The sequence below is a fragment of the Arachis hypogaea genome, chromosome 11, assembly GCF_003086295.3.
Source record: "Arachis hypogaea cultivar Tifrunner chromosome 11, arahy.Tifrunner.gnm2.J5K5, whole genome shotgun sequence".
In the NCBI taxonomy this organism is placed as follows: Eukaryota; Viridiplantae; Streptophyta; class Magnoliopsida; order Fabales; family Fabaceae; genus Arachis; species Arachis hypogaea.
This window is the reverse complement of record NC_092046.1, coordinates 131,455,154-131,464,326: the sequence shown is the minus strand read 5'-3', so window position 1 is coordinate 131,464,326 and position 9,173 is coordinate 131,455,154. Positions and strand designations below refer to the sequence as shown.

Here is a 9,173-nt window from a genome sequence, read left to right as displayed (position 1 = left end):
TCATAAGCTTCTTCTTCAGAAGATGCCTCTTGAGTACTGTTGGATGCAGCTTACATTCCATTCAGACTCTGAGAAATCATATTGACTTGCTGAGTTAATATTTTATTCTGAGCCAATATGGCATTCAGAGTATCAATTCCAAGAACTCCCTTCTTCATAGGCGTCCCATTACTCACAGGATTCCTCTCAGAAGTGTACATGAACTGGTTATTAGCAACCATATCAATGAGTTCTTGAGCTTCTGCAGGCGTTTTCTTTAGGTGAATGGATCCACCTACAGAAGTATCTAATGACATCTTAGCTAATTCAGACAGACCATCATAGAATATATCCAGGATGGTCCATTCTGAAAGCATGACAGAAGGACACTTTTTGGTCAGTTCTTTGTATCTCTCCCAAGCTTCATAAAGGGATTCACCTTCTTTCTGTCTGAAGGTCTGAACATCCACTCTAAGCTTACTCAGCTTTTGAGGAGGAAAGAACTTGGCTAAGAAAGCCTTGACCAGCTTATCCCAAGAGTTCAGGCTATCTTTAGGTTGATAGTCTAACCATATTCTAGCTCTGTCTCTTACAGCAAAAGGGAAAAGCTTGAGCCTGTAGACTTCAGGATCTACTCCATTAGTCTTAACAGTATCGCATATCTGCAAGAATTCAGTTAAGAACTGAAAAGGATCTTCAGATGGAAGTCCATGAAACTTGCAGTTCTGCTGCATCAGAGAAACTAATTGAGGTTTCAGCTCAAAATTGTTTGCTCCAATGGCAGGAATGGAGATGCTTCTTCCATGTAAATTGGAATTAGGTGCAGTAAAGTCACCCAGCATTCTCCTTGCATTATTATTATTTTCGGCTGCCATCTTTTCTTCTTGTTCAAAAATTTCTGAAAGGTTGTCTCTGGACTGTTGTATTTTAGCATCTCTTAGTTTCCTTTTCAGAGTTCTTTCAGGTTCTGGATCTGTTTCGACAAGAATATTCTTGTCTTTGCTCCTGCTCATATGAAAAAGAGGGACAGAAAAATAATAATAATAATAATAATAGGGGTCCTTTTTACCACAGTATAGAGGTCCCTGTGTGAGTAGAAGAAAAAAATTCGAACATAGATGGAAGAGGGGGTTCGAATTTGGGTGAGATGAAGTGTTAGTAGATGAATAAATAAATGGAAGGAGATGAGAGAGAAGGAGAATTTTCGAAAATTATTTTTGAAAAAGAGTTAGTGATTTTCGAAAATAGTTTTTGAAAAAGGTTAGTGATTTTTTCGAAAATAAAAATCAAAAATTAAAATAATTAGTTAATTAAAAAGAAATTTTGAAAAAGAGGGAAGATATTTTCGAAAATTAGAGAGAGAGGGAGTTAGTTAGGTAGTTTTGAAAAAGATAAGAAACAAACAAAAAGTTAGTTAGTTAGTTGAAACAAATTTTGAAAATCAATTTTGAAAAGATAAGAAGATAAGAAGTTAGAAAAGATATTTTAAAATCAAATTTTAAAAAACATAAGATAAGAAGATATTTTTGAAAAGATATGATTGAAATTAGTTTTTGAAAAAGATTTGATTTTTAAAATCACAATTAATGACTTGATTCGCAAGAAATCACAAGATATGATTCTAGAACTCAAAGTTTGAATCTTTCTTAACAAGCAAGTAACAAACTTGAAATTTTTGAATCAAAACATTAATTGATGATGTTATTTTCGAAAATTATGATATAAAATTAAGAAAAAGATTTTTGAAAAATATTTTTATAATTTTCGAAAATAACTAAGAGAAATGAAAAAGATTTGATTTTTGAAAAAGATTTTGAAAAAGATAAGATTTTTAAATTGAAAATTTGATTTGACTCATAAAAACAACTAGATTTTAAAAATTTTTGAAAAAGTTAAATCTAATTTTCGAAATTTTGAGAGAAAAAAAGGGGAAGATATTTTTTTGATTTTTGAATTTTTTAATGATGAGAGAGAAAAATACTAAAAATGCTCAATGCATGGAAATTTTAGATCAAAACAATGAATGCATGCAAGAATGCTATGAATGTCAAGATGAACACCAAGAACACTTTGAATGTCATGATGAACATCAAGACTTATTTTTGAAAATTTTTATATGCAAAGAAAACATGCAAGACACCAAACTTAGAGATCTTTAGACACTATGAATGCAAGAATGCATATGAAAAACAAGAAAAGACACAAAACATGAAAACATCAAGATCAAACAAGAAGACTTATCAAGAACAACTTGAAGATCATGAAGAACACCATGAATGCATGAACTTTTTCGAAAAATGCAAGATAAATATGCAATTGACACCAAACTTTCAACTTGACTCAAGACTCAAACAAGAAACATGAAATATTTTATGATTTTTATGATTTTATGATTTTTTTTGTATTTTCTTTTAATTTTTTCGAAAATAATTTTGAAAGAGAAAAATAAGGATTCCAAAATTTTTAATATGAATTCCAGGAATCTTATGCTCTTTAGTCTAAAGCTCCAATCAAAGGGTCAGGCATGGCTTAATAGCCAGCCAAGCTTTAGTATGTAACTCAGACATGACACGCCTGACATTCCCTATCCAAAAGAATTAAACATGGCTTTACAGCCAGCCAGGCTTCAACATGCTTCATGAAACACTAGAATTCATTCTTAAAAATTCTGAAGAAAAATATATTTTTGAAAACATTTTTATTTAAAATTTTTTTTTCGAAAACAAAGGAAAACTTTTTGAAAAATTTTTGAAAAATTTTTTGAAAATAAAACAAAAAGAAAATTACCTAATCTGAGCAACAAGATGAACCGTCAGTTGTTCAAACTCGAACAATCCCCGGCAACGGCGCCAAAAACTTGGTGCACGAAATTGTGATCTTAGGCAACGGCGCCAGAAACTCTGTACGCACATCTTAGTAAATCGTTTTTCATTCACAACTTCGATACAACTAACCAGCAAGTGCACTGGGTCGTCCAAGTAATAAACCTTACGTGAGTAAGGGTCGATCCCACAGAGATTGTTGGTATGAAGCAAGCTATGGTCACCTTGTAAATCTCAGTCAGGCGGATATAAAATAGTTATGGAGTTTTCGAAATTATATAATAAAATAAGGATAGAAATACTTATGTAATTCATTGATGAAAATTTCAGATAAGCGCATAGAGATGCAGTCGTTCCTCTGAACCTCTGCTTTCCTGCTGTCTTCATCCAATCAATCCTACTTCTTTCCATGGCTGGCTTTATGTAAGGGCATCACCGTTGTCAATGGCTACATCCCATCCTCTTGTGAAAATGGTCCAAATGCTCTGTCACAGCACGGCTAATCATCTGAGGTTCTCGATCATACTGGAATAGGATTCACCCTCCTTTTGCGTCTGTCACTACGCCCAGTACTCGCGAGTTTGAAGCTCGTCACAGTCATTCAATCCCTGAATCCTACTCGGAATACCACAGACAAGGTTTAGACTTTCCGGATTCTCATGAATGCCGCCATCAATCTAGCTTACACCACGAAGATTCTGATTAAGAGATCTAAGAGATACTCATTCAATCTAAGGTAGCACAGAAGTGGTTGTCAGGCACGCGTTCATGGGGAATGATGATGATTGTCACGTTCATCACATTCAGGTTGAAGTGCGAATGAATATCTTAGAAGCGGAATAAGTTGAATTGAATAGAAAAACAGTAGTACTTTGCATTAATCTTTGAGGAGCAGCAGAGCTCCACACCTTAATCTATGGAGTGCAGAAACTCTACCGTTGAAAAATACATAAGTGAAAGGTTCAGGCATGGTCGAATGGCCAGCCCCCAAAATCTAAGAACCAGACGTCCAAAGATATCTAATACAATAGTAAAAAGTTCTATTTATAATAAACTAGCTACTAGGGTTTACAGAAGTAAGTAATTGATGCATAAATCCACTTCCGGGGCCCACTTGGTGTGTGCTTGGGCTGAGCTTGAATGTTACACGTGCAGAGACTCTTTCTAGAGTTGAACGCCAGGTTGTAACGTATTTCTGGCGTTCAACTCTGGTTTGTGACTTGTTTCTGGCGTTTAACTCCAGACAGCAGCGTAGAACTGGCATTCAACGCCCTTTTACGTCGTCTAAACTCGGTCAAAGTATGGACTATTATATATTGCTGGAAAGCCCTGGATGTCTACTTGCCAACGCGATTGGAATCGCTCCATTTTGAGTTCTGTAGCTCCAGAAAATCCACTTTGAGTGCAGGGAGGTCAGAATCCAACAGCATCAGCAGTCCTTCTTCAACCTTTGAATCTGATTTTTGCTCAAGTCCCTCAATTTCAGCCAGAAAATACCTGAAATCACAGAAAAATACACAAACTCATAGTAAAGTCCAGAAATGTGAATTTAACATAAAAACTAATGAAAACATTCCTAAAACTAACTAGATTCTACTAAAAACATACTAAAAACAATGCCAAAAAGCGTATAAATTATCCGCTCATCAGAGGGCACTTTTACTTGGTGAATGTAATGTTTCATATAGACCTAGACTAGATAGAGACATATTTGTATCTTAATTTCTTCTCGTGTTTTTTTTTCTATTTTACATTCAGAGAGAATGTTATAGATCATATGTAAATTATTTTTCAGTTTGCTGAAAGCTTGAAGGGATCACATTCATAAGTTCAAGGTATCATACATCACATTTTTTAGTTGTACTCAACAAATATATCTAATATCTCAGGCATTTTGGAGACTGAAACAAAAGCTCGGAAAAAAAAAGAACATGTCAAGATTAATGTGATTAAGTGTGCTACTCATTTTGATCACTAAGAGCTTATACGATATTAATAGAAGAACGTAAAATGAGAAAGTATATGCAGAAATGGAATGATTATTAGAGATAGCTGCTGCCACTTCTTAAAGTAGAAATTATCTTATAAGTGTATGGTAAAATTCCTTCTAGAATCTGAGTGGTGCCCCTTAATCACAACTAACACCTGAAGCTCCTTTCTGTTTCATCCACTTAGGTTGGGTCCTATTAGTCCACCCTTTATTTTTTCATTAAATATTTTGTAATAGTAAAAAATGTAGAATTGGTCAACCTAATAAATATTTTGATTTTTAAACCAATTGTCTAGGAATGTAAAACATATTTTATGATATTTTCTTTAAGAGAGGAATAAGGAAAACAGGTATCTTAGGAAGAAAACAAGGCCACCAACACTTTCCTTTCCCTTTTATATATAGTAGAAGTAGATAAAAAACCAAGAAACACAAACTGTTTGAATTATAATGTTATTATATCTTCCCAATTTGCACCTCTAAGCTAGGAATCATAAGCTTCCTGTGAAACTTTAAATTCTATATACTTTGTCTTACTACTATTAATATAAAATATAAATGATAAAAGATAAAAAAAACTGCTTCCAAAGCTTGTCTCCACAGCTCTATCTTCCCATTTATTTCCTCTTCCAATTATCTAATAGGTCTATTTGCCTTAAACATGCACTATACAGTGACTTGGATATGTTCAACTGGGCATATTTTACACACAACATAGAAAAGGGTTGATTTTTTTAGAAACAGAAAATAAAATCGTAAACCTGCCATGGTTGCATGATGTAAGATTTATTGTCGGTCTAGAATTTCTCAATAGAAAAAGAGAACTTCATTGTAAACATAGTTCCAAACCAACTAATAACTCCCAATCAAATTTTAATAGTGTTGTCACATGTACAAACCCCAATGAAAATAAATCGAAGTATTCAAACCTCAGGTCGTCTCACAAGGAATTACAATGAAGTGATCAATTATCGGCTATGAAGGAACAGGGGGGTTTGATTTAGTAATTGGCAAGAAAAGTAAATGACAATTAACTAATAAAATAAAGGAAAAGAACTCTTGGCTAAGACATGGGAATTGAGATCACCATCCTTGTCTACAAACCATATATTGACAATTATGAGGGACCAACCCATTTAGTCTAATTCTATGCTTGAAGTACGTACAATGTCTACTTCAACGCTTGAAGTACATCAAATAGGCTTGATCAATATCAATCCATAAGTCCTAACCTAGCTACTAATTGACTTAGTAGTAGGCTAGTGTCAATGGTTATCAAATTGACCACTAGGGTTCTCAAATCTCTAATTCAATGAGACCCAATGACTCAAGGTCACTCAATTCCCTTAGCCTAGGCCAAGAGTAAAGAAAACTACTCTAAAACTAGTGAAAACATTTTATCAAACACCTAGAGTGAAATAAAATTAAACATCACAAAATGCAAGAATTAATAAAAGGTATAACTAACATAAGCAAGAAATCAACAATAACAACTAAGATAAACATAAAAAGACATGGAAACATAAAATTGCATTAAAAGAAAATTAAATCCAACAAGGGTTCATAAACATAAAAGAGAGCAAAATAAGAAATTAACAAGAGGAGTAGATAAATCCAAGTGCTAGAACAAATAAAAGTAAAGGGAAATTAAAATGAAACAAGATTAAAATCTAAATCTAAAAAGAATTGAAAGAAGAACCCTAAATCTAGAGAGAAGAGAGAGCCTCTCTCTCTAGAATTCTACCCTAAAACATGATGAAAACTATACTATGACTCCTTCCCTCCCCATTCCCTGGCAATCCTTGGGTTTAAAACCTTTATAAATGAGTTGGATTTGGGCCTCCTTGAGCTCAGAAATTGCCCCCAGTGTATTACCTTTAGTGAAGTCACGTGCCGCTTGTCACGCGTACGCATGGGTCACGTATACGCGTCATTGGCAATTTTCTCTTTCACGTGTGCACGTGGGTGACGCGTACACGTCACTGGCGAATCTCCTTCTCACGCGTACGCGTGGGTGACGCGTGCGCATGGCTTTGAGTTCAGCGAAATCCCCATTTCTTCAAGAATTCTCCCTTTTTACATGCTCTTTCTTCATTCCTTCAACCTAATATTTGTCTTCTAATCCTGAAATCACTTAACAAATATATCAAGGCATCGAATAGAATTAAAGTGAATTAAATTTATCAATTTTTGGGCCTAAAAAGGATGTTTTTACTCTTAAGCGCAAATTAGGAGAAATTCACAAAACCATGCTATTTCATTGAATAAATGTGAGAAAAGTTGATAAAATTCCCTAAATTCAACACAAGATAAACCACAAAATTGGGGTTTATCAAACCTCCCTACACTTAAACTAAGCATGTCCTCATGCTTAACCAAGAAAGACTAGAAATGGGGTACGAACATTTATTCAATGCAAATAAACTATATGCACCTATCTACATGCATGCAACTAAATGAAAAATGATTCTACCTACTTGGTTAAAAGTAAATCAATCTCCAAGTACACATATGCACATGTAGGGCTAAGTAGTATAACGATTCATGAATCTCACTAATTCAAATATCAAAATAAAGTTAAATAGACTTGCAAGAAGAAAGCTCATGAAAGTCAGGAACAAGGAATTGAGCATCGAACCCTCACCGGAAGTGTATCCGCTCTAGTCGCTCAAGTGTATAGAGTTGATTCGCTCAATTCTCTTCTAATCATGCTTTTCAAGATTTGTTTTTCATCTAACAATCAACAATTATTCAATGCTTGCATACATTTATCATGAGGACTTATTCATAGGTTGTAATGGGGTTAGGGTCAAGGTAGGGTTATATATGGCTAAGTGAGCTTGAAATTTGCACCTTTGATTAACCTAAACTCTCACCAAACACATATAACAACCTATACAATTCTAATATACCACCTAGCTACCCATGATTCCCACTTTTATCACATACTCATGCATTCTCTTCAATTCACATTCCATATGCATTGTTATTATTACCTTGCTTTGGGGTATTTTTGTCCCCTTTTTATTGGTTCTTTTTTCTTTTTCTATTTTATTTTTTTTCTTTTTATATTTTTTTCTTTTTCTTTATCATTTTTTTTCTTTTCAAGCTAAAATATATACAAGAGCATCAATGCATATGGTTTAAACATTCAATGTATGAGTATGTACCCAATTCTCAATATTTTCAATAAAAATACAAAAATACTCTTTTATCTTAACCATTGTTCCCAAGCTTTCCCACACTTAAATGATAAATACTCTCACTAGCCTAAACTAATCAAAGATCCAAATTAAGGATATTAATTGTTTTTCACTTTGGGGTAGTGATGTGCTAAAATTAAGAATAAAAAGGGTTTAGCATAGGCTCAAAATTGACTAACAAAGATGGATAAAAGGATAAGGCCATTTGGGAAAGTGAGCTATTTGAAATGAGGGCCTCAATCATATAAATGCATTCATACACAAAATAATGGACATATAGAATCAAACAAATCAAGGATTACAATCATAGAAAGAGAATAATACACACAAGAATGCAAAATGTGGTTATAAGATGTAACCACACTATTGGGCTCAAAACTCACATGCTTGTGTATTCTTAGCTCAAAAACCATGTTCCAGAGTAAATTCTTCAAGCTAGTTCACACAAAATTTTTTTCAAATTGGTAGGGTGCCTTAAAACAGTTTTCTTGGACGAGAAATCATCACTTCAACCAAGTAGTCCTAACATAAAAAGACGTGGTATATATACAAACTCTAACTATCATGCAACCTATCATGCAATGTAACAACTATCTAATAAATAAAATCAAGCATTGGTGTTGGAAAAAGGGAGTAGTTAGCCACGGAGATCGATCCTCGACCTCCCCACACTTAGAAATTTGCACCGTCCTCGGTGCATATAAAGAAGAGTAAGGTAGATGGGTTGCTACAACTGATGAGTATCTTTAAAAAGTTGTGTGGAGGGACTTTCTTGTTGTCCCATTTTGAAGCTTTTCCCTTCTCTCTTGGTGGCTGATAAACCACTATTTTATGGTTTATCTTGTGCTAATTTGAGTGGTTTTTATCAGCTTTTCACCCACTTATTCATATGATTTGCATGGTTTTACAATTCCTTCCTAGATTTATTCTATGATTGAAAACTTGCTTCCTAAAGCATTTAATTGTGTATTTTAATTTCTCCTTTATACCATTCGATGCCGTGATTCGTGTGTTAAGTGTTTCAGGCTTTACAGGGCAGGAATGGCTTAGAGAATGGAGAGAAAGCTTGCAAAAATGGAAGAAACACAAGAAATAAAGGAGACAACCAGCGAACAGCGACGCGCACGCATGGCTGACGCGTGCACGCGATTTGGACAAAATCACAGCGACGCGTACGCG

General features: G+C 34.2%; 1 non-coding gene across 1 annotated transcript; it reads left to right on the top strand.

The window, feature by feature from the left end:
• Positions 1-350: 350 nt before the first annotated feature.
• Positions 351-458, top strand: LOC112724188 (small nucleolar RNA R71). Its single transcript, XR_003163364.1, has one exon. It is a non-coding gene; the product is annotated as a small nucleolar RNA R71 (small nucleolar RNA).
• Positions 459-9,173: the final 8,715 nt, after the last annotated feature.